At 37.5% G+C, this 27,174-nt stretch overlaps 1 protein-coding gene across 5 annotated transcripts in view; it reads left to right on the top strand.

Moving 5' to 3' along the window:
• Positions 1 to 27,174, top strand: part of macf1b (microtubule actin crosslinking factor 1b) — an 83,794-nt gene that overhangs the window by 5,049 nt on the left and 51,571 nt on the right. Inside the window, exon 1 of one of the 5 annotated variants that reach the window (XM_087286480.1) lies at positions 17,848 to 18,494. The exons of the other annotated variants lie outside the window; for them this stretch is intronic. The gene's annotated coding sequence lies outside the window, so the exon portion shown is untranslated. Of the gene's footprint in view, positions 1 to 17,847; positions 18,495 to 27,174 lie in introns of those variants that run through there. 5 annotated transcript variants of the gene reach the window in all.

The raw sequence follows: 27,174 nt of genomic DNA on the forward strand, positions 1-27,174 counted from the left end.
TCTATATACATTTCTGGAGAGTGCCAAATATGCCCCAGGATCTACGTTTTTGTTTTGCAGTTTTTGTTTTCGCGAATCCACTCGAGGCTGCTGTGTACGATTTTTGAGATCTTAAATTTCTTTCGCAAGTGCCATTCGGGCCTGCTGTTCTTGCGTAAATCCACCAGAGGCCGCTGTCAACTCACTGACTGACTGACCCAACCAATAGTATTTTAAAAAGCACAGATTGACCCGCCCACCCACTTCCCTAAACCAAAACGACAAATTTAAAAAGCAATCTAAAAAAAGAAAAGCCCTCACCTGATTTTTTCCATGTTTTACCATATTCTCACCCTGTTATTTACTCGTTTATTTTTGATATTTTTTTGGGATTCTGTGTTTCCTGCTTTCTGGAACCGTTCTTCACTAGACTTGAACCCTGTTATTGAGGTCAACTCCTCTCTGCTTCTCAAGTCCTCCGACGTACATGGTGAGCTAACAGGGCTAACTGGTAACAGTGGGAAAGCCTTCCATATGGAGGTAAGCGGTCAGGTGGTAGCACGAAAAGAAACAGCATCATACTGCCCCAAAGCATTCGTTTTAAAGATGAAATGCAGCCATACATACTTCTGGCTACATAATTCGCGATCTCCAGAAACGTATATAGGGCTACGTTTTCAGAATGAGCCTGTGTTGTTTTTTTACAGTGCTCTAAATATTCTTCTAACATGACCACCTGTAAAAAAAACTCTTCTTCCTGCGCTCCTCTGGCACATGTGGGCCCCTCTGAGGGCCTGGAGTGGTGATTGTGTTAGCCGGGCTGTTTTTGATGAATCCGCTTCTGTGATGTGAATAAAGCTGATCAAAGTCGGCGCTGCTCTGAGGATTTTCCCCATGGTGCTCCAGTAAAACATCCCCATCGAGTCTCCTCGGTGGATGCTAGGGTCTGTGTTTGGGGCCCGAGCACACATGACAGAGCTCTCTGAAAAAAGCACATTATTCTGCAATGAGGAGCCGACGGGCCCCAGGAAAACACTGCAGGTCTCTGATCTGGATACAATGGAGAAGCTGAAGCTCTCGTCTCTGTTTTCTCTCTGGAATTGAGCTGTCCACTGTCAGCTTATTTTGGTAAAACTTTAGTTAATATACACATCAAAACTAACAATATTGGTTTTGTTAGCTCACATTGCTAGATTTTGTGTTATCAAAAAGATAAAAATAGTTTGCCCTTATAAATTTTAATGTTTGTTTTCAGTTAAATTCTCATATTAAGTCTGTCTGAGGTATTGGGTGGGTCTAACATGCCTAACCACGCCCCCTTCAGCTTACAGTTTTGACAACAAATAAAAACGACGAGGAGGAGGAGTCTATTAGGTTGTAACAACACTTCCCAAACTCTTCCCGCTCTTTACTACATCTAATCAGCTCGCAGTAGAAAAAAACAAGCCACACCCACTGTTTTCCCATTTAATATTCTGTTTCTCTTGGAACTGCATCACAATATGAAAAACATGGTTGCAGCTTCCATTTCATGCGGACTTTAAAGGTGCAGTATGTAAGATTGACACCCAGTGGTTGATCCAGACATTGCATTCCTGATCTGCATTGTTAGGACACAGGGTTACAAATGTAACCTGCTCAGCTAATGTTTACTTTAATGATATTTAAATTATTTGCTAATTAATAACCTTATGCATCTCATTTTGGAGTCTGCTACTGTCCACCGTAGGTTGCATTTCAGTCATGGGTGTATGTTTTTAGAGCCTTTCTGAATGAATGAATGAAATACATGGTTTTCCAACAAGGTAAACCGGGGTGCTGAAATATAATTGGCTGAAGTGGCAGTGGGCGGGCTAAAATAACCTAAACAAAGATAGACGTTCAGACATTTTCAAAGCAGAATATCTGATTTCAGCATTGTTTTTCAGATAAACACGAATGTTCACTTAGCCCATTTCTTAAATATCTGCAAACATATTATGGTATTTTTATGCTTTAGAAGAGTCAAAAATTTGCATACAGTAAGTCACAAATCGTACTATATTGGCTTATTACCTGCATATTATTAAGATATTAACTGTATATTAGTAGTTATAAAGTAGGATCTTATTCCACATCCCTATGCAAAACCTTAATCCACTTCTTACTACCTTGTGAAGTATTAATGAACATCTAATTAACAGTTTATTGAGCTAATAGTTTTAGTTAATGGTTTGACAATAGCATGAATTGTGGCTTAAAATAAAGTGTGACAATTATTTCATATCAGAAATATAACATTAATTGTACATGTTTAACTTGGTTTTTATACCATATTCTGTTTGCTAATCAGATCATGGTGTTGACCTGTTGAGGATAGTTGTCTGGGTGTTGCTTTGCAGTTGCAATGCAAGTGTTCTTATTGGGTTCAGCATGTTGCTATGCAACTGTTTTTGGTTTTGCTCGAGTCTAAAGATGTTGTGTTCCAATTAATGTTTAATTTTAATTGTGGAGCGCTCGGGTTCAAGTCTGGTGAAGCACGCTTCCACAAAAAAGATAAAAATAGTGTAAAATCATAAAACTATGTGGTGGCAGTGCACTTTTTCTCTTACGTTTGCTTTTGAAAACACTATTGGTTGGGTTTAGGGAAGGGTTTAGCGCAGTGGTTCGCTTGCTGATCTGTATGACAAGCTTCGCCTTCTCCTGGACATGTACAAGAAGGATGTATATTTGAAATGTAAAATAAAACGCACCCTATACTTTTATGTGGCATAACTCAGAATTTCAAAAATGTAGACAGCACCCTCTAGTGGATTTCTCTTCTGAAACGTGCAACTTAATACACCCGGAGCAACGTATTTTACATTTTGCTAAAATGCAGACTGAGGGACGTATTTCCAGTGAGATTGAAAAAAATGATTTACTGAATTTACTACGTTTTTTTAAGGTAAGTGGTTTCAAACTATTTATATGGGCTGAATTTAAACAAATTTAATTTAGTAATGTTCAACATTCATTCATTAATTTTCCTTCTGCTTAATCCCTTATTTATCAGGGGTCGCCACAGCGGGATAAACCACAAACTATTCAGGCATACGTTTTACCCAGCGGCTGCCCTTCCAGCTGCAACCCAGCACTGGGAAACACCCATACACTTTCACACTCACATAAACTCACTATGGTCAATTCAGTTCATCCAATTCATTTATAGCGCATGTCTTTGGACTGTGGTGGAAACCGGAGCACCCGGAGGAAACCCACACCAACACGGAGTGAACATGCAAACTCCACACAGAAATGCCAACTGGCCCAGCCGGGGCTTTAATCAGGAACATATCTTGCTGCAAGGTGACAGTGCTAACCACTGAGCCACCATGCTGCCTATTATCAACTTCATTAGTTTTTTAAAATTCAGCCCATATATGTTGTTTGCAACCACCTATACCTTAAAAAATGTAGTAAATCCAATAAATCATTTGATTTTCAGTGTGGGTTGTTTTGGTTTTCAGTGTCTCTACAAGACAGTTTCGCATACTCCTCAGTGTGCCCTTCATCACCAGAGTCATTGGCTGTAATTGTTGCAGGGCCTCATCCATTGCTTCCTGCTAACGGTAAAGTCTTTGTGTGTCTGTGTGTCTTTATCCTGAGCCTGTGGCAAACTCTGCATCTCAAATGAGTCTCGCACACATAACCTGCAAACAGGCTGGAGATGGAGCGGGGTGAAGGGTTACAGCACAGCAGGGTTCCCTTTCTCCATCCAGAGCTTCTTGACCGCAGGAAATCAAGATGCACTTTGCAGGCATACACTCTTTTATGGACCCAGATCAGTTTTAAAAATAATACATTTACAAAGTTTAATTCGTACATGGACAGCACAATTTACATTTACCAAATCTAATTTGTAAATTCAATTCATTAATACAACACAAAATTTGTGAGTTTACAAGTACAACCCAAATCAGAAAAATGTGGCAGTATGGAAAACACACGTATCTCAACTTTGGTTCTTGCAACACATTTCAAAAACAGTTGACACAGGAGCAGTTTAGGGCCAGTAATCAGGTAAATTGGTTAAATAATGATTTGATTTGAAACAGGTGATGTCAACAGGTGATTGTAATTATGATTTGGTACAAAAACAGCATCTAAGAAAGGTCAAGTCCTTTGGGAGCAAAGATGGGTTAAGGATCACCAGTTTGCCAACAGATAGATTGTTAACAGTTAATGAATTAATCTTGATAGCTCTGTGCTTATTTTGTGCACGTGAACACACTCTTTAAGACAGCTTATTGTTTTGTATTAGATAAAAACCTTTGTGATTATTTCATCATAGATTACAAAAGGCTCCTTAAAGGGATAGTTCAACTAAAAATGAAAATTCTGTCATCGCTTATTTACTCTTCACTTGTTCCAAACCTGTTTGAGTTCCTTTTTTACAGTAGAAAACAATAGAACATAAGAAGCAATAGAAAATAATTTGAAGAAAGCTAGAAACCTGTAACCATTGAATTCCATGGTATTATTTTATTCCTACTATGGAAGTCAAATGTTGGAATGTTTTCAGCCTTCTTTAAAATATCTTATTTTGTGTTCAACAGAAGAAGGAAACTCATAAAGGTTTACAGGCACTTGGGGAAAGTGAATAGTGAGTAAATTTTCATTTTGGAGCGAACCATCCCTTTAAATACCTTTCATGCATGTAAGGACTCATTACACTGAGACAAAAAACTACTTAAATTATTTCAACTTGTTACTTGTTTAATAAATTAAGTTGAGAACACTTTCTTTTAGGTGTAACAAGTTGAAATAATTTGTTTAAGTTTTCAATTTTACAGTGTACTTTAGAGAAAAACACCAAGCCTTGCTTCTGTCCTTCTTCTTTGTTTTTAATCCCCTGTGATGGATTCATTTCCAGCATCCCAGCAGGGAAGCCTGTCTTTGTTGGTCTGTTTTGGGAAGTAACCGTTCAGGTCACACATGAGTGTTTTTGTGGAATGACACACTGATTGTGCTGCAGTTTACATTAGTCATCGGGCACAGCTTGCATTGTGTCCGCTTAGGTGCTGATTATTCTCTGAAGGAGCCAACACAGGCTTACTGGATATACGTGCATCAGCCTAAATATGTGTAAAGAAACATACTTTTGAAAGCAGTTTTTAAGTAAAATAAACACCAGGGAGGCAGTATAAGGACACAAATAAAAGTTATTTTAATAAGAACTTGGCATGTGGCCCTTCACTTGGTTTGCAAAACTTGATTTAACTCTCAGGTCTAAAAGGTTCACCCACCTCTGCCCTAAGGGCTCATTCACACTGAATACATCTTTTTTTAATGTTTTTTTTTTTTTTTTTTTTTGTATGCCCATATTCACAAAACATTAACATCAAAATGTTTTAACATATTACAGTGAATGTACAGTCTTGAGAGTGAAAGTAACAAAGAAATTAATGTTAAAAAAATAATAAATAAATAGGTAAAGAATAATTAGAAGTACAGTTACAACATCTTAGAGAAGTATTATGTGTAGGTTATAACAAAAAGTGTAAATGAATGTCAAGGATGCTGTGTTAATTTAAGAGAGCTCTTTTATGTACTCCCAAAGGGGAGACCAAATTGACCAAAATTATCAGATTTTTTATGTTTGTCATAGGTAAGTTTTTCTAATAGTAGCCATGTAGCAATCTGTGGTATCCACATTTTAAAAGATGGAGCCTGTGATGCAGACCGGAGTAGCAAAATACATTTTTTAGCTAAATATACCAATACAATAAATAACTGGAATGCATCTTTTTCAAACAGATTATTTGCATTAAGATTCAATAAGTACAAAGCTGGGGTCATGTCAAAATTTAGCTTAAGAATATTTTCCAGTACCTTATGTAATTTCTTCCAAAATGACAAAATTTTGCCACAGTCCCAAAAACACTGAATGCATCTTTGATTTTAAAATGCAAGACACTCCACTCAGGAATGGGTTTAAAGAAAGCGCAGTGTATTGCGAGGTCCACGTGATGTGACGCAGTATTATGAACCTGATGTATTAACGATAATAGTAGACCCATTAGAAATAGGGACCCATTAGTCATAGAAATATGTTATTATAAGCACTTCAAGAGACATCATGTAACTCAGAATATTTGGACAAAGCCATAATGAGCGCCTGCTTTGCCATGATATAAAGGTAAATAAAACAGTTGTCATGCCAACTTTCCACTATAAACAGAAGCTCACAATGGTTGCCCCACCTCCGAACTCTTCTGACACACTCTTCAGCTTTTTGAACCTGACAGTGATGAGCAGCGCTACTTGAAAGTTGAAGATCTTTTAACTTGACGTAGCGTCTAAAAACACAGTGTTCACATGTACGATGCTTTAAAACAGTGGTCACTAACCCTGTTCCTGGAGAGCCATAGATATATACACTAGATATCGCATAGGGACCCTAAGCATGCGTCAATAGCGTCGCCACATTGGTACAGTGCTCCCAGGACAAATGTCATTCAACCGCACTAGTCAAGACAGTGTTATTACGTGAAGATGCGGGACTTTAGCGCTGTCTACGGGTGTAGTAACGAGCAAACAAAGAAATCAAAGCACAAAGGCAGAACATTTCATAGGTAATATTAAGTTTTTTTCTGTTTTTGTATGTTCGAACTTTTGTGCTAATCAGGTTACGTTATTGATGATAGCAGTCACTGCATTCACCATAAGGCAAAGCAGCTCTAACTCGCACTAAACACTCGGCTTGTGCTAGTTTTGTTGAATAAAATCAGCAAACAATGCAAAAGAAATATGACAACGAGATGCTGCGCTGCCAGAAACTTGTGTTATTGTCGGCTAACGTTAGTGAAAGAATCATTCGGGGATTCATTCACAAACGAATCGCTCCCTCCGTCAGTATGAGAAGTGAAAGCAGGAGAGGAGCTGTGTTTCAGGACATGATTAGATCAAATTTAACAGGGAGGGTGAATAGTACATTTCTGTACACACAAACACAAGCTTTTTGTCAATAATGCCCGTGCGGTCACTGATCCATCAATGTAGAAAAGTGATGTAAAATTATAATTTTCGTAATTAGAAAAAAAAAAAACATACTAACATCCAGGAAAGCTCCCGATCATAGATATATGTGTATATCTCTGGCTTTGGATAGCCACAGTCCTCCACTGTACCTTGGTCCCGCATTCATTTCAAAGGAGTGCTACCCTGTAGCAAGATGGCGGCGCTATTGACGCATTCCGTCCAATAGACAACAATAGGCCAGGCGACATCTAATGTATATATCTATGCTGGAGAGCTACCTTCCTGCAGAATTCAGTCCCAACCCTGATCAAACACACCTGAACCAATTAATAGTACCTAAAGCAGCACTTGATAATTACAAACAGGTGTGTTTGGTCAGGGTTGCAACTGAAATCTGCTGAAAGGTGGCTCTCCAGGAACAGGGTTGGTGACCGCTGCTTTAAAAGATGCGAGACGAGAATGTAACGGTCACACAAGTCCGTCCAGCACATTTACATTGAAAAAAATAGAAAAGTAAAACGTATTCAGTGTGAACAGCTATTTAAAAAACATATTTTAGATTCACAAAACTGTAAAAAGTGCCCTCTAGTGGATTTGTCATCTGAAACGTGCAACGAAACGTACCCAGATTCACGTATTTTACATTTAGCACAAAGGTAAACTGAGGCACGTATTTATGTTGAGCCTGGGCTGTAAGTAACCATTGTGTGTTATTCAATGATGGGGGAGGAGAGCATCTCTGCAGGATTAATCCACTTCAGGTCTCTCTGGGTACTTAGACACTAGGGACCTGTGATCAAATTTGGCTAGATCTGCAAGCCATTTACCATTACACTGATTCATCTGCTGCCCTCTGAACACACGCAGGACATGTTCACTTCACATGTGCAGCAGTCTAACACAAAGACTATAGTCCTGAGAGGAGATATCAATCATTTCGGGCTTCATTTTACTAAATTTGCAGTTGAAGTCAGAATTATTAGCCCTCCTGAATTATTAGCCCCTCAGTATATTTTTACAGTTTCAGTTTAACAGGAAGATTTTTTTCAGCACATTTCTAAACATAATAGTTTTAATAACTAATTTATAATAACTGATTTATTTTATCTTCTTCATGATGACTCGATATTTTACTTGATATTTATTCTACTGTTCAGCTTAAAGTGAAATTCAAAGGTTTCATTATAATTAGGGTAATTAGGCAAGGCATTTTATAATGATGGTTTGTTCTGTAGACAATAGAACAATTATTAATAAGGGGGCTAATAATATTGACCTTAAATGGTTAAAAAAAGAAACTGCTTTCATTCTAGCCGAAATAAAACTAATAAGACTTTCTCCAGAAGAAAAAAAATATTATAGAAAATAATGTGAAAAGATTCTTGCTCTGTTAAACATTATTTGGGAAAGAAAAAGAAAATCACAAAAGGTTGTGCAGTACATCGTGAATGTGAACCGCATTAAAATGAAACATTGAGATTGTTCATGACTTACTTTGGCATTGGAGTGAAACATTTCCGTGAGTGGTATCGTATGCTTCACATGCTGGATGAAAGATATGGTCAATGAGAGAACAAAGGGATTTTCTGTTCGAGTGAATAGGGTGGATCAGGTGTCTGCTAGATTGGGCACATAATAGCAGTACAGCAGTGCCAAATCAGGACACAACAGTGCTCTCTGTCTTTAATTCCATCTCTCTTTTGATCATTAATGGCATTATCATGCATAATATATACACTCAAAATAAATGATGTTTGCTGTTTGTCCAAACTACTTCTTTAAAATGAGCTGAAACACAAGAACAACGTTCTTCAGTTTTTGTATTATTGTCACTTACAAGGGATTTATAAAGCATAAATAGTTCTCACTTTAGATTAGGTCACAAAACTGCATGAAGTTAATAGAGCAGAGTTAATAAACTGTAGAGTTAATAAAGCATTTATTAGCATACTGAGTATTCGTTTATTCATTTTCCTTTTGGCTTAGTCCCTTTTTTCATCAGGTGTCACACAGCTGTTAAAATAGTTTGGTTAAAATACTCCAACATATAACCCAACTATAGTTTATTATAGCACCTTCTCAATTATGGGTTATTTTAACCCAATGCATTGGGTTATATTATGTAGCCCAATGCATTGGGTTATTTTGATTAAATGTTATTTTTCTATTCTGGTATTACTATTGCTACAATTACTAGTACTACTATTAATTTTATAATTATGGCTGTGTAAATAAAAAACATAGTTTTCAAACAATATTGAAAATTCTTTTTTTCCCACTACATTTTAGTTCCAGACACTTTTGTTAAAATAAATTATGAATCACAAACAATGACGAAACAGAGCAAAGTGCAGACATTTATAAACTGTGCAGGCAGAAATTCTTTGTTGATGGAGCAAAATATGGAGCTCTGTGTGCTGTAGAGGCTGTCCAGCAGCTGCAGCAGGCTCCACTAAGTGTCCACGATGTACAATCCATTTTAACCACATCCAAACGCTTCTAAAAGATGGTCCTGGATGGTGAAATAGATCTAAAAAACATGACACGGAGAGGTAATTTGATAAACAATAACAACAATATTATGGCGTTACAGCTTAAATAAACGCAAAAACAACATTACGCACTCGTAACACAGCTGTTTAGTGTCAGTTAAATCAGTTCTTAAATAAATAACCCAATAAAGGTTAAAAACAACCCAATAAAGCACCAAATTATTAACTTAACCATTGGGATTTAATAAATAATTTAACAATTTGTAGAGTGTAGAATCTCAATGATAAATTTGCTATTTGCTAATGCGTAATAATTGATTTATAGTGTGTAGTTATTATAAAGTGTCACCAGTAAATGTAGCGAAACTACAGACTGCATCTTTGTGTTTCTTCTTGACTTAAATTGTTTACATGGTCAAATATATATATATTTTTGCTTGTACAAACTACTTATTTAAAATCAGCTGAAACAACACAATTCTTGAGATTTCATTGGGACAACTTAATTTTTATGTTTAATCCACATAAATTAGTTAAAAGTGTTAAGTTTACCAATTTGTGTTGGGACAACATGATTGAATTGTGTGGAACTCTGCATTTTTGGCAGTGTATGTCATGTCAGTTTTTATTCTCGGGTTCTGATTTGTTGCTGAATAACCAATCAGAGTGCTCTCTTCAGCCGATTCCCGATTCTGCATGCTGAATCAACGTTAACCTGATAATAGGTGACGTTTGTAAAACACCAAACACACTAGCCCAAGCTAGGGACTGCGGGACAGAGTTAGCCCCTGGTAACATTTGATTTGGCCAGACATCCCATTTGAGAAAAGAGGGAGAATTATGGGGAACGCTGGGCTAAATGCCTTTAACAGAGGTCAACATTTCTAATTTAACATAACCTTTTGTTTGTTTGTTTGTTTGTTTGTTTGTTTGTTTGTTTGTTTGTTTGTTTGTTTGTTTGTTTTATTGTTCAGCTACAAAAAAGCAAACTGAAATTAAATGTTTAACTTTAACAATATGAATGAATCTGATGTTTAAAAAATCTAAATACTGTCACTCGATGGATGCACAAGACATTAGCAAGCAAATCCAGGTCCAGTTTCACTAGAAAACCAAATATCATTGTCAAAATCTAATATCATAGAGCCATGGGGTGAAGGTAAATATACAGTACTATATTTCATAAAAGTTGTCATGGGTTATTTTCTAATTTATTTCATAATACTTAAAAATAAATAAAAAATATTCTTTCAAATTATATTATTTCCAGTATAACTTTTAAAATAATAATTTATAGCTATAAAAAACATAAACAAACACATTTATAACACAGTGGAGTTCAATGATAAATACATAAGCAGAATCTGTCTTTGACTTGATTTTCCCACCGAAGTCTCTGCATTGTCGGGTGATACTATGTACATTTAAACAAAATCTGATTCATTTATACCATTTAATTGAAAACTAACAAATAAACAAAGGGTTTAATTTTAATTGACAATCTCTAAACCATCCCCATCATTCTTCCTCGCTTCTCAAAGGGATGGCAGGCCAGATCAAAAGTTAAACTGAAAAAAATGCCCAACACAAATCGGTTAACTCAACACTTTTAACAAATTAATGTGAATTGAACATAAAAAAATTAAGTTGTCCTCAAGAATTGTGTTGTTTCAGCTCATTTTTAATATGTAGTTTGAACAAGTAACCACGAACCAACTTTGGTTTTGACTAGAGTTCTCGGCATTGAACTGCATTGGGTTATAAATGGGATTGTTTATGTTTTTCTTTTAAGACCTTTATTATAAGATGTAAAAGAAAACTGATAATTATTAACCCTTATGTGCTGTTCAGCATTAACTCTTTAGATAGGCCTGTGTAAAAAGGTTTCTGTCATAGCTTTACAATCAAAAAATGTGGTTATAATGTTCGATGGGGCAAAAACAGCCCCCAACATAATGAAAGGGTGGTCAATTTGAGTGTATTGTTGTGTATTTCAAAGCATTTTCCTAAAATATGTGTCAAAATAAGATTTTTTCACCAAAATTCATTCCATTTGCTGAAACAGATTCAAATTTATGGCAAAATTAAGCCTCAAAATCACCTCAGAATGGATGAAAACATCGCCAACAGCACACAAGGGTTAATATGATTACAGTTTTTTTCAATTAATTAATTAATTAATTAATTAATTAATATATATATATATATATATATATATATATATATATATATATATATATATATATATATATATATATATATATATATATATATAAATTTATTTTAAAATATGAATAAATAAGGTAATGGCAATTGTAATATAATGCAGTTTGGTATATTTACCAAATTTTGGGTTTCGGCCCTTTATAAGAAAGCGTTTGGGCACTCCTGCTCTAGCCTGATCGACGTCCCGGGCCGGCTTCATATGCCCCGTCCTAAGGATAAAACAAAATTCACAATTGTAATATTTACAACCACTTTCCGAGTAAAACTGATGCTTTCAAATCTCATCTAGACTCTTATCTTGCCATATGAATTCACACTCATCGCAAACGCCGATTTTGGTTTGTTTTAGGGCCATAACTCACAGCAGACATTGATGTCTCGTCTCTAAGAGCCGGTCAGGTTAAATATCTTGACCTCATGGGATCACAGCACTGAATTCCCTTTCCCAGGACAGTCCGGCTGACAGGCATTGTTGCTCCTCTTTTTAGCCGCTCTCCTCCTTTTGTCTGTTTTCCTCTGCGCCGGGGGAAGGGCTGGGGTTAATAATTGAAGTGCTGTGTTTAGTGCGCTCTCGTCTCCTGAACATGAGCGACACATTGATCATCATGAAGTGGATGTGCGGCGTCTGCTGCTCTTCTCTCTTCATCTTTGTTTGGCTGGGTTATAGTCTGTGGGTGTGGTCATCCTGGTGAACGTGTGTGGTCACACACACCCCCGTCACATTCTTACACTCCCTGTATTCTGTGATGATTCACACTGCCTGGACTGTAAACAAATATTTGTAAATTAACAGTTTTCCGTATCGGTGATTGATGACTTATTTATGCTTTCGAATTGCATTATGAGAGCTCGATCTGTTCTTCAGAGGCTTTTGATGTTGAAAACTTTGAAAAGTGACATTTTGAATAGTTTGAAGTGATATATTGACTGTGTTTGTGGTGTAAATCAGTGGTCCACAATCTTTTTATTATAGCGAACTGGTCAATGCTTGACAATTTTAGGTGTACATAGACGACCATCAGGCATTTTCTCAGAGGATGACAAGCTGACAAAACATTGCTGCAGCTCTGATACAAGTTTTATTTGTAAAATTACAAAGTACTGCAGTGATTGTCTGAGAAAATTAGTCTACTAAAAGGTGTATATTCCATACAAAATATGAAGCTGATCAGTCAGTTTTGTAATGTGACTTGTCACAGCATTCTGAAGTTGTTTTCATCTGGGTGCGCTTGGCGCGTCACTCCCAAAATGCACACAAAAGCCACATGCCACCATTGAAAATAACGAACTTGTGTGTGGAAACGAAGTGATATGTGAACTGCCGCCATCATTTGCCATCTCCAGCAGTTGATCTTCTTGCACAGACATGCTGGATTCACCTGATTTGTTGACAAATGGGTTGTGGATCTATTCCTTGGCATTTCATTGGTCCTTCACTGGGCCTTTTCCAATTCACAAAGAAACTTTCCATAATTGTCTGTTTCTTACTCATTTTGCTGCTTGTGGGTTAAATTTTAGAACTCAAGTGAGCGAGATGTAACTAAGAAAATCAAGAGATTTTTCTAAAAAAAATAACTTTAATAATAACTTTATTTGTATAGCACTTTTCCAACATACATGCAACTCAAAGTGCCTCACAAACAACAACAAAAGCATTAAAATAGACCACAAAAACTTATCACATATACTGAAATAAAAGCATTCATGTACACAAAATGTAAGTATATATCCACATGATCACACACACAATAGTCCTTACATATGCAGGCACACACCATACATTACATACATAAACCTACAACAAAATAGATAAAATGCGTACACCTAACAAACTTGTTTAATCATATGCAAATTTAAAAAGATGTGTCTTAACACGCTTTTTAAGAACATGAATACTTGGGGATTCTTTCACTTCAAGGGGGAGACAGTTCTAAATTTTTGGAGCATAATGGCTAAAAGAAGTGCCGCCAGATCGCATCAGGTTTACAGGATAAAATTCTAAAAGTCCAGCACTAGAAGAGCATAGTAAACGGTTTGGATTATATTTTGTTAAACAGTCGGAAATGTAGGAAGGTGTCATATTGTGTAGTGCTTTATAAACTAATAAAAGAATCTTAAAATCTATCCTTTGGTGCACAGGCAACCAGTGTAATTCTATTAATACTGGTGTAATGTGCTCTCGTTTCTTTAATTTCATTAAAACTCTGGCTGCTGCAAAAGATCGTTCAGACTCAGTAATACAGAAATAATTAATCATTTGTTGTGCGGCCTGGTACCAACGAATAACCCGGGGGTTGGGGACCACTGTAAATGACGGTACAAAAACTTGGTAACAAAGTGCTAGTACTTTTTTTTTTCTGTTATTGTAATTGTCTTAATTCTCTCTATACTATTTCTTAAACAATATCTTGTCTCAAACTACTAAAATGTCAATAAAAGTCACATTGTTAATCTACAGTGTTACATTTTGTGTTAAAATGAAATTAAACAGCATGTGAACCACAAAATATGGAACCTGTATATTAACAGATATTTTTACAATGTGGACACTGACATAAACACATTTACACCAACAGGAGGAAACACTCTTACCTGAAACTACACTGTACTGTGCTGTCTGACTGTTTATTACAGTATATTAGAAGTGCAATCACAAGCCCTTGTTAATTTTTCCATGAAAGCACTTTCTATGGAACTACTATACTTTTAAAAGAGGGTTTTTTTGTTTTTGTTTTTTGTAATATTTATAGTTTAACTATATATTTATATTTTTATGCAAATTAATTAGAGGGATAAAGTATTAAATATAAAGAATCAGTAAGACGGCATTACAATCTATCAGCAGAAAGCAAAATTTTCTTAATCTCTGAATCAAACTTTTTTAACAGTTTTAATAATTCAAATGATAATTTTATTATATTTACAGCATTCATAATAATGTTTGTGTTGAAGTAATTTTGTTGATTAAATTTGTTGTTTTGTTGAAACAACAAAATTACTTCTTAAAACTTAAACTTAAAATTACATTAAAATAAATGCTGTAAATATAATAAAGATGATCATTTGAAATAACTGAAATATTATACTACAAATAAAGCTGTGTTTTAAGTTTAGAACAGAACTTTAAATAAATGTTATTGCATTTTATATATATATGTATATATATATATATATATATATATATATATATATTTTTTTTTTTATATATTATATATGCAAAATGTATTTAGACCACTGTATTTATAATTATATCTGCTTAGTCCCATTATTAATCCGGGGTCGCCACAGCGGAATGAACTGCCAACTTATCCAGCAAGTTTTTACGCAGCGGAGGCCCTTCCAGCCGCAACCCATCTCTGGGAAACATCCACACACACATTCACACACACACTACGGACAATTTAGCCAACCCAATTCACCTGTACCACGTCTTTGGACTGTGGGGAAAACCCAAAGGAAACCCATGCGAAGGCAGGGAGAACATGCAAACTCTACACAGAAACGCCAACTGAGCCGAGGTTCGAACTGGCGACCCAGTGACCTTCTTGCTGTGAGGCGACAGCACTACCTACTGCGCCACTGCCTCGCCTATATAATTATAATGACACATTTAAATAATTTAATTAGAAATACCAGTTTGTAATAACTAGCACTAGCCATAAGTTGTAATAATAAGATAGTTTGAATAGGTATAGGCCGTTTGAAACAGACAGTATTTGAGCCTAAAAATAAAAAAAAAGAATCTTTTTTTTTTCAGTTGTTTAGCCATCTAGCTAGCTAACTCACCATTGTTTTGCTACATTAACCATAGTTTAACTGTGGTTTTACATTTAAGCTGTGGTGTTATTTAAATAATCAATATGTCAAAAAAAAACAAGACAAAAAAAACAATGCTACCACATTTCTACTATAATACACCCATATCATTTCCATAAATGAAGCCTAGCAAAAGTTAGTAAGAATAACGTTTGTCTGTATTTGGTTAATTTTTTAATCTGCAGTCAGATTTACTGAATTTTCCTGCTTTGTTTAAAGTCTCTTTTTCTCTGTGCTGAATTCGATGCATTTTTTATATATTCTGTGAAATTTTTTTTTGTATGTGGCAGCTCTCTTCATATTTCCATAAAAAACAAATAAAATAAATTATAAATCTTGAATCTTGAAAATGAGAGGTGTCCATGCAAGTTCCACTCTTAAAGTCATTTAAAAAGTATCTCTTATTTATTTTTCTTCTTAAAGAATTTGCATGCAAGCCATAATAATATTTTTTTTCTTACTATTAGGGCGTCATTCTTGTTCTTCTGCTTTGGACTGAAGTCAGCTGAAATCCCACTGTATTTGCTGTTTTACATGCATTGACATCATGCTTTTTCACTTGTGATTTGAGTGTCCACAGGTGTTTGGGGTCACTGTATGTAAATCACTATAATGGCGTCAAAGGACTTCAGTTTTCTCTTTCAAATGTTAGCTGAGCAACTCTTTTGTGCGAGATGAAGAATCTAAGGTCAAGCAGCAGTGCAGGTGTTGTGTTAAGCCTTTCATCTGACAAAAATAATGGGGAACTGTGTGTGTTTCCTGCACACCTGAGTCTCGGTCTTCCCCTCCTCCTAAAACACCTGCTATTTACACCTGTCCTCCCCTGGGAACCAATCAAAGAGATTATCTGAGATCTGACACCTAGACATGCTGGCGATAAGACCTTAAAGAGTGATGGAGCAGAAATAAATGAGGATTGTGAGAACGGAGGTCCCACACAAACAATTAAGTTTATTACATTTTTTTATTTAATTTTTTTATAAAAAAATTACATTTTGTTTAATTGTAATTTATTTTTAATATATTATCTTTCTATTTATTTTATTTAAAATTTTCTATTTTATTTTTTATTTATTTTATATTGAAGTTTCTATCTATTTTTTTCATTTACATATTTTTATGTTTTACGGAGCGGATGCCCTTCCTCCTGCAATCTATCTCTGGGAAACATCCATACACACTCATTCACACTCATAAACTACAGACAATTTAGCCTACCCAGTTCACCTGTACCACTTGTCTTTGGACTGTGGGGGAAACCGGAGCACCCGGAGGAAACCCATGCGAACGCAGGGAGAACATTCAAACTCCACACAGAAACACCAACTGACCCAGCTGAGGCTCGAACCGGCGACCTTCTTGCTGTGAGGCGACAGCACGACATACTGCGCCACTGCATCGTCTTGTTTTGTTGTTCTTGTTTAATAATGTTAAATAAATGACATTTAAAATGAGTCTTGAGTTGGCGTCAAAGAGGCGCAGTGGGAGCACAATCGTCTCACTGCAAGAAGGGTGCTGGTTCGAGCCACAGCTGGGTCAGTTTGCAGTTCTGCGTGGAGTTTGCATGTTCTCCTCGTGGGTTTCCTCCAGGTGCTCCGACAGTCCAATCACATGCGCTGTAGGTAAATTGAGCAAGCTGAATGTGTGCGAATGAGTGTGTATGGGTGTTTCCCAGTGATGGGTTGCAGCTGGAAGGGCATCCGCTATGTAAAACATATGCTGGATAATGTGGCGATTCATTCCGCTGTGGCAGCCCCTGATTAATAAAGGGACTAGGCTGATGAGAAAACAAATGATTGAGTCTTGAGTCCTAATTGTTTTCAGTTCAGTCCACTTAAACTTGTAAAATCTAATGAGTTAACTTAAGTCCTTCATGTTGCCCCAACACAGATCGATTGTGTGGAACCAGCATTTTATTTTACAGTGCATTGATTTGTCAGCTCTTCTTCGCTTGTTTGGCCATCGCTTCGCCGAAAGTGAAAAGTAATCAGAGATGTCTTACAGTAATTAGTCGTCTTTGTAGCTGTGAATGGTGATGGGGGTTTCGGTTGGCCCGGGGGTCCCTCTATTTTTTTTTTTCGGTCTACCCTGCACTTGCTATGGAGCGGGATGGAAAAGCGAGGGGCTGGAGGCAGCTGTCACTTAACATGTGAATGTTCGGGAGCAGCCCGGGGGTCTTTAGAAAGCTTTTTTTTGTATCCTCTTGGTTTTCATTAGGAGTTTTTGAGCCAGAAGAGGAGCTGGGGGAGGGGCTAATGATATTGGGAGGGAGAGGGAGGTGAAGGCACCGCTCCTCTGTCTAAATGAGTTCACACAACAGGCTTCGAGACTTATACCTCCACCGAAATCACCACAAGGCGACTGTGGGTTACTCTTCCAGGAACTTTTCGAGCACTATTGGTTGCCCCATTGAGGAATTCCTCCATAGGAGTGAACACAACAAAGAGATCCCCGCTAACGGGAGGGGGAGAGAGGGACATTGTTTGCTTGTGGCTGTGGGCGACGGGAAAAGCATGGGTCATCTTGCATAAAATATGTGTGGATTTGTGAGTAAGCGAGGGTCCTGTTTGAGCAAGTGAATGCGAAGGTTTTGGCATGTTTATACATCAGGCCTCTGTGGAACTCAAGGCCTCTGTAAGGATGCTGGGAGAAGACAGGTTTTTTTGTTCTGCTGTTTGAATGATGACGGAGGAACTTGTGTAATTGTTGGGTTAGCCGTTTTTGTGCACGCGGGGTAAGTAAAGCACCAGCGAGATCTCAACGGCCACAACCGCCAGCCTTTTGGATTCATTCAAACTTTCGCACTCGAACCAGCAGCTGCTTTTGGACGCAGGGAAAACAGTGATGCTGTCTGAGGCACTTGATTTTCACTGAAGGGGATTTTTGGCAGTGGTTTGGGTTGGAATTGAATCCCCTTGCAAGGATTTTTGGATGTAATTAGTTCATTTGCTGCTAACTGTGACTGCTACTATCGTTGTTGTGAGTATCCATTTTTTTAATGAATACATTCATGTGGTATGCAGTTAACAAAACACTAGGATTTCAAACTCTTTGTGTAAACTCTATGAAGCATCTTTTAGATTCTATATCACAACTTTAATGACGTATCAAAGAATTTTGACACAGTTTTGTGATTATTATAGTTACTATATGCATTTATAGTTATGGGTCAAATTATAAGCCCTACTTTTACAAATGTTTCACATCATTTTAAACAGGGTATCTGCAAGGTCTTACAATGTCTTACATCTCAAAAACTCAATTTTAGGTCTTAAAAAGTCTTAAATCTACTGAAATGTTGTGTTTTTTTTTAACAGGTCTTAATTTTCCTTTGTTTATGTATAGATTCCCTAATCTGGCCAATAACACCCATCTCAATAAAACCTTTTAATTAAAAATAGCATTTAATTACCATCCTTACAGTAACACTTGCTTAAAAATTCTCCATTTATTTACTGCCTAGGATACTGACCTCTATTTTTAATTAATAAATTATTATTATTATTATTATGGTAGACTGAAGTAATTGACAGCTTGTTTTCTTCTTTTCTTGGTAAGGGTTATAGTGTTTTTTTAATATTAAATGTATTAGAGTTTAATCAGTTTTGATAGGGTAAGTGAAAATCTTTTCTAATTGGGATATTTAAAAAAAGTCCACAGCATTTAGCCCTGTGTAAGTCTAAAATTTCATTCATAATGGTCTTGAAAAATGTCTTAAAGTCTTCGATTTAACTTGGTGAAACCTGCAAAACCCCTGTTAAATGTATTTACGAAGCACATTTGTAAACATAATGGCTTTATTACTCATTTCTAATAACTTATTTATTTATTCTTTGCCATGATCAGAGTATATAATATTTCACTAGTTATCTTACAAGATAGTATTCATCTTAAAGTGCAATTTAACTAGGTTAATTAGGCTCAGTTAGGTTGATTCATTTCTGAAGGGCACTAATAATAGTAGTCATAGTAGTTTATGTATAATACTATTTTAGCCATGAGTAAAAAATGACTTATTATGACATATATAATAGGAAATTGCTCCTTTAAACAGAAATATTAGAAAAATAATTCAAATTTGGCAAGATTGCTAATAATTTTGTCTGCATCAATACGTTGCATTCGTGCATTCTAGTCAGACATGTTTGTAGTGGGCAACAACATGGCTCTAATCATTTAGAGAGACCACTATCATGATTACTGCACCTGATTTATGGTTATTGGGAGATCCATAAAAACACCTAAGCACACCCTTAAGAGAGCCACCACTCTCGCTGATCTGTATACGAGTTAATCCACCAGCAGAACGTGGCATGACACCAGTTTACACCGTCTGTCTGCCATATTGAGGTCAGATTAGGGAAGGGTATTGTCGGGGTGCAGTGCCCACACCCATCAGTTTCACATCTCCTTTATTCCTCCACCGGATTATTAATTAGAATATCTCTGAGGAATCTTTGCATTTGAGTCTATTATTGTGGACTTTATTAATCATGCCTTATGGATTGTTGATGCACAGCGCTGTCCATCACAAGGGTTAATCTTTCTCTCTGGGAGGCCAGTCTGTGACATCCCCCATAAATTAATATCAAGAGGCTGCACGGGGGTCTTAAATCACAGACCGCAGTAGAGTTAAACTGCGGGTTAGGGTTCAGATAAACATCTTCAGCTTTTATCACAAGCTTTAGATGATTCTATTCATTTATTCGGGCATTGACCTGATGCTGCCCTGAGGGGGAAATCCAGCATGAGCTCAGTGTTGCTTCAAGCTGGTTTATGCTAGTTAGAGCTGGCCTGCCTGGTGGATCAGTATAGTCTGTTTCATGCACAATTGAGCTGGTGACGCTTCACATACTGGGCAACCATTTGTGGATTGTACTGGAGCATGCAAAATGGACATTATGTTAGTGTGTTGGATGTGTTGGAGTTACTGTACAGGGCTCGAAATTAACCTTTTTGCTTTTGCTTCAGTCTTAACTTATTAGGAGCATCAGCCAAAATTTAGTCGCACCCACCAATTATAAGCACCGTTACTACAAGTTTTACACAAACATATTTATAGCATTTGAAATCAACAGTAATCAAACTAACAAGCAAAACAAATATTTATGCAAGCGTGAGGAAAATATGTCTCAACGAAATCCCGTTATCACAAGAAAATACATTTTCATACACAGAGCGCTCACCGGCCCTGCACGCACTGCTCGACATGAATCTGTTAACGATATAACTGTGCTGTTCTCACGAGTGTCTGATACTGCACTGATGTTTTTGACATATACTGTACCTTATTATATGCATAACGTTATGTCATGTTAATAGCAATACTTAACAAATAAATTTTATGAGTAGCGATAATAGTTTACTCAGTGTAAGCCCGTTTGCGATGGTGTACGTGGTGTTACATTTGACATATAGCTGCCCCTTGCATGGTGGACAGCATCCGGCGATTATATGAAGGATTAAACAGAAGCTCTCGTGCTAGATGTGGCAAACAGTTACCTGAAAATTCCATCCCACAGACTTTTCATAGCGGACTTGAAGCCAACGGAAGTCTTCTATCCACTCTTCGAAAAGTGTAGATGGTGGATTAACATTCAGCACATGGTCACTAGTAAGATGTGTCATTATTTATAACTTTGGATGCCATGGTTTATAAAACAAAATCTGTCAGTGTTATCTGCATTCTCATCTTCAGCACTTTACAATTTTTCGCGGTAGTAGCTCTCTCTGTCATCCCAAGCAAGAAGGCGCTGGCTGAGTGATTGACAGCTGATATTAACCAATCATTCGCGTTCAGTGCTAGAGCAGTGGTGGGCCAATAAGAAGAGTGCGAAGGCGGGGCAAGCATTACGGACTTGGCTTTGTTTACTGGAGCAAGTTGACATGACAACTGTTTTAAACCATTCCTGAGTGCTGGGTTTCGCATTTCAGGTGCAGACAATCAGCTTAGAGATGCATCCTGCAAAAATGTCTCCCGAATCCGCGCATGTGGTGAATATTTTGCAGTAAAAACTGGTCGCACACAACAATTTTATGCACTCGCAGAAGTGCTCCCAAAAATATTTTGAGGTTGCATAAATAAAATTTCGGGCGCATATGCGACCAAAATGGTCGCAATTTCGAGCCCTGCTGTAATTGAGCTACTTATCATTTAAAAAAGTAAAGTAAGGGTTTATTGTCGCATCACAGCTAGATGGTTGCTGGTTCGAGTCCTGGCTGGGCCAGTTGGCATTTCTGTGTGAAGTTTGTATGTTCTCCTCATGTTTACGTGGTTTTCCTCCGGGTGCTCTGGTGTTTTCCAACCCCGCGGTTGCAGCTTGAAGGGCCGACACATGCTGGAATAGTTAGCGGTTCATTCCACTGTGGCGACCCCTGATAAATAAGAGACTACGCCGAAGGAAAATGAATGAATGAATGAGGTTGTACATTTCCTTTGGTCCGGACCAAGGTTAAAAATGAAAACATTGTAGCATTTTCCCACCATTTTGGTTCCGTTTCGCACCAGGGGTGTGTTTTAGAAAACCAGCCAATAAGGTTGCAAGTTCGATTGTTACAATTGTAGTTTATTGATTTGGTGTTTCCTGAATCCGTCGTTCAAACTAAACATTCGCGAATGTCTGCGGTTGCAACTACTCTTTAGAGCTGTAGTTAGAGTTAATTGTGGTCTATTCCAAGTTATGGCCCCTATGCCCTATTCTTTTCGAACGTTCCAACATCCACAAAAAAACCCTTAAAGTTATCCCTCTCACGTGTAATTAGCTTTTTTACAGTTCAGTTAGTAATGCACTTCGAAATCATTTATGCCATTTTGAGCGCAGCCGTAGCTCATGAAAAATTCATAGTTGACTTATGGTTACATCTCCAAAGCCTGTAAAAACAAATAATATAGGATTTCTGAATTTAAATGTGATTATGGCAACAAACTAATTAAAGTTTTTACATGAATTGACCTAATATCTGATCTATAGGCTATTGCAGATTAGCCTACGTGTTAGCTATTATAAGCTGTTTTACATTTTAGAATTGATGTGGAATATTCTCCATAATGTTTGTAAAAGAAATATAGGCCCAATAGTTAGCGGTTCATTCCGCTGTGGCGACCCAAATGAATGAATGAGGTAGGGTGCTTTCACACCTGAAGTACATTTCCTTTGGTCTGGACCAAGGTTAAAAGTGATAACATTGTAGCAATTTTCCACTATTTTGGTTCCGTTTCACACTGGTGGTGCGTTTCCCAAAAACCATTGTTGGCCAATTAAGGTCGCAAGTTTTATCGTTACAATTGTAGTTCAGTGATTTGGTGTTTTCAGAATCTGTCGTTCCAATGAACATTCGCCAACTGCATCGCAAACGTGTGCGGTTGCATCTACTCCTCTAGAGCTAAAATTTGAAGCAGAGTTCATGGCTGTGTTCTATTACCAGTTATCCCCCTATGCCCTATTTCGAACGTTCCAACATCCGAACCAAACATCCAAACATAATTTGATTTCAAAGTAATTTTTTTACTGTTCAGTTTTAGCGAACTTCAAATTGACAATTGTGCTCCCTTTGAAATTATTTATGCCATTTTGAGCACAGCCGTGACTCATGACAAATCCATAGTTGACCTATGGTTACATCTCCAAAGCCTGTAAAAAGATAAAATATAGGATTTGTGAATCTAAATGTGATTATGGCATCAAATGAATTTAGGTTGTTTTTACATCATTAATTGATCATATAACTGATCTTTAGGCTATAGGAGATTAGCCTATGTGTTAGCTATTGTAAGCGGTTTTACACTTTAGGATAGATGTGCATTAACTTTTTATCGCTCTCAATGGAAACGGGCCATAAATCTGACACACATATCACCCTTGAAACAGCCATTGTACAGTAGGTGTCATATTACCTGTAAATCTTTATATTCAAATGGATTGGGATTGCTTTTAGATCAGTGACTGTTTCCACTTAGATGCTTATAACCGTTCTCCCATCCTCCATAATCCATCAAGGCTTTAGGAGTGCATGAGATGGATTGAATAAGCTAATATAATTACAGTTGATTTAAAGAAGAGCATTTGTCAATGGTTATACTGTTCATATTGATTACTTCGATTTTACGGCTTTATGTGCTCCTTGGAACTTGCCTGAACAAAAATATTCCTACAGATCTTAGTAAAGGACTCTATTTTTCAGCTAGTGTCCAGAGCATCAGCTTCACATTACAGTATATCCTGTCACGTGTTTTTGCAATGTCAATTCACACATTACACAGGCTTATCCGCCCTGCTAGAATGTGGGCTGATACTATAAGTCTTCTGCTCCAGTGATCTAGAAACACTGAGTCTGTCTGCTGTCTGGAGCCACTTCCCTCAGCACCCGTCATTAGCATGCAGTGAACCGCAATGACCTGGACTAACCCCCCATCACCTGTGCCAATTAACATGCACTCAATGGAGCTCTGTGCTACCTGCACAAAGGAAACTGCCCGGCCTATTGTGCTTTGATTGTCCAGCTCAAAGGTCAAAAAGCAATGCAGGCTCATTGGAAATATGTGCCTCAGCCTACATTTTTTTGTGAACAAATATTTAATATACATTTAACAGTAGTTTCTGTGTAAATAAACACTAGGGGGCAGTATAACGTCAACACTTTTTGTTCTTTTTCACACTAATTATATTTACAGGAACGTATTATTGATAAAAAAAAATATTATTTTATGTATTTTTTTTGCAAAACACCAAATAAATACCACAAAACAACTTAACGCTGTCTATGATTTCTACTAAATATGTTTGTGTCTCCCATCTATCTCCGTTTGGCCACTTTTCTGATGTAGTCAGTTTGTTCGTAGCTCATTTTTTGAAGCTTTTGTGCTGCAGAGCGCTCTGGTTGGAGTCCGGTAAAGCACACTTTAACAAAAGATAAAAAAGCAATGGAAAATCAAGGTAAATCTATGTAGTGGCAGCGCACTTTTCTCCTACATCTGCTTTTGAAAACACTATTAGTAGGGTTTAGGGAAGGCTTTAGCTCAGTGGTTTGCTAGCTGATCTGTATGACAAGCTCTGCCTTGTCCTGATCATGTAGAAGAAGAATGTGCATCTGAAACGTACAATAAAACATTCCCTAAGTCAGTGGTCCCCAACCTTTTTATCACCGCGGACCGGTCAACAGTTGTCAATTTTACAACGGACCGGTGGGACCGGGGGGGTATTTACGTGAACATAGCTGCTGCGCTCGTGCATACAGGTTAATCATGAACAACTCAGTGCGCATGCGCTAGTTGCTGGTCTGATTATGTTTCAATCAAGGTTTATATGCATCAAATACATAACATCTGTGCCAAACATCTCAACTGACGAACATATTAACAATAATACAACCGTATACCCGAATTAAATGTATGCATTGGCATGTTACAGCCCAAATGAGTATGATTATGTGAAATTCTATATACATACATATTGCAATGATTTCGGGTACTTACTTAGCGATGCACGCACACATAACGTTATATGCACAATCCTTAAATGCTCTGCTGATTTGGACTCTATAATACCTGTTTTATAACTTTAAACTATCAACAACCACGACGTTCTTCCCGCTCCGTGGTGAATTTTGGCACAGTCCATTTCACATGAGATGGCGGGGGTTAGTGGAAGAAACCAAGTCGCGGGGGGAATACATTAGACAGCAATATATATTCTACAGCAATAATTTATGATTTCTTATGTGGCCCTGTTCCAATTGTTCCACGGATTACTTCTCTTACACGGATTGTTCTCTTAGTAAATCGGGCACTAAACGACTGCAGAGTGCCTATGCAGATGAACTGTAATTTCACATTGTAGAGTTGAATCCCAGCCAACCCCCTCTCTCGAGTCTTTTGTCATTGTCTTTTTTCAGTTTATACTCTGTCTACTTGTTCATCCCTGTTCTGCACCTCAGGCATGGGGTCTGTGTTTCCCAGTAAACCGTGACCACGTGCATTAAAAAAACATTGTTCATTCATTTGTGGCAAAGAAATGAAACAGCATTTCCATGCCTGTCATTTTTGATCAGGAGCTAAATAGTTTCCCAGGGCCATCCCGGGGACGGTCTTGGCAGAGTACAGTGGCTGTGGATGCCAGGAAGAACTGTGGGGATCCTAGACGGGACTATCCCTATAAACAGGCTTGTCACTTGCATGGCTAGTAATAGCATAGATCTGTGATCATATTGTAGTTGTCAAGCAGTAATCTGGCAGGATTGGCAGTCAAGTGTTACCCTCTTTGTCGTGTAAATAATGATGGTGGTGTTTGTTGGCATGAACACAGTAAAAGACTCTACTTTGTAAGACAGCAAGGAATCTAATTGAGATTTAAACGTAGTGGTCTTTGAGCTTGACAAGCCTCTGTTAAAGGGTCACGAAACACCACAACACATCTTTTCAGGTGTTGTCAGTCGTATATGTGTCCCACACTGCTAAAAACACTATTAGGACACATATATCTCACTAAAAAGTGAAAATTGGTAGTTTTTGCGTTATTTCGAGCAAATTCGTAGTTTAGGTTCGAAACTAATTTTTGAAGCTGCGTCTCGACCATGAGATCATAGCGTGTATTCCAGCGTGTAGACTGGGTGACTGTACCTGGGTGTACCGTATTACGTCTCCAAGTGTGCTGCATTAATGCATGAGTAAGACTTGGTTCAAATCAATCAGCGCGCTCTATTGTCCAACTACATTAATATTCATTAATGTTACAGTGTAGACGGCGTTACTGCAGAGACGCCACATTGTGTTGGCAAAACAAGTGTGAATTGTTGCTTTCCTAATTTGCTGAAGTGAAGTTTTGTTTTCATTTTCTCTCTGTGAGAGCGCAGCTGGAATCACGCGTGGATTATAGTGTACGCGACGGGGCGCGCGACAACAATAACTTGCGTGTCTAAGGAACATTGTTTACCCGAGAGCTTTTCTCTTCTGCAAATGGAGATCCGGATTCGCTTCTCTTCTCCTCTTAATAAAGATGCGGTTATAGTTGCTGTGGATTGTCCTGTCCCTACAGATTTTGTAAGTGAGCGGCCAGTGCTTTTTGTTTTTGTTAATATTGCACCGAGTGTAAACATGTTAGCACCACAACCAAACTATTACTGTCGTGTAGGATTTTAATCTCATTTTGTGAGCGGAATAACACACGCGGCTTTCCTGCCGAGTGCATCTAAGTTACAGAGAAATGCAGAGTTAATTTTTTTCTCTCATTCATCGTGCGGTATCAAACATTGCATGAAAAATACACGCTTAAAGCAGTTCCTCGAATCAAATATCTCGTTTGTCACGAGGGGCACGAATAAATTCCCTGAATGAAAGAGCCAAACTGCAGTTAAAGTCCACCATTTAATAAATTGCCAAATAATTCGATTACAGATGTCCATGTAAACACAGACACTTTCTCCCCTGTGTGTGTGTGTGTGTGTGTGTGTGTGTGTGTGTGTGTGTGTGTGTGTGTGTGTGTGTGTGTGTGTGTGTGTGTGTGTGTGTGTGTGTTTGTGTGTGTGTGTGAGTGTGTGTGTTTTGACTCTGAAACTCAGTGCGTGGTCAAATAGACACTCCCACACTATCCCTCTTTTGCTCCGACACTCCCCCCTAAACAGTGCTAGACACGCCCACTTTTCTGGCTTTTTCCAAAGTAGAGGT

Source organism: Danio rerio, chromosome 16 (assembly GCF_052040795.2).
Source record: "Danio rerio strain M-AB ecotype USA chromosome 16, GRCz13ab, whole genome shotgun sequence".
NCBI lineage: Eukaryota > Metazoa > Chordata > Actinopteri > Cypriniformes > Danionidae > Danio > Danio rerio.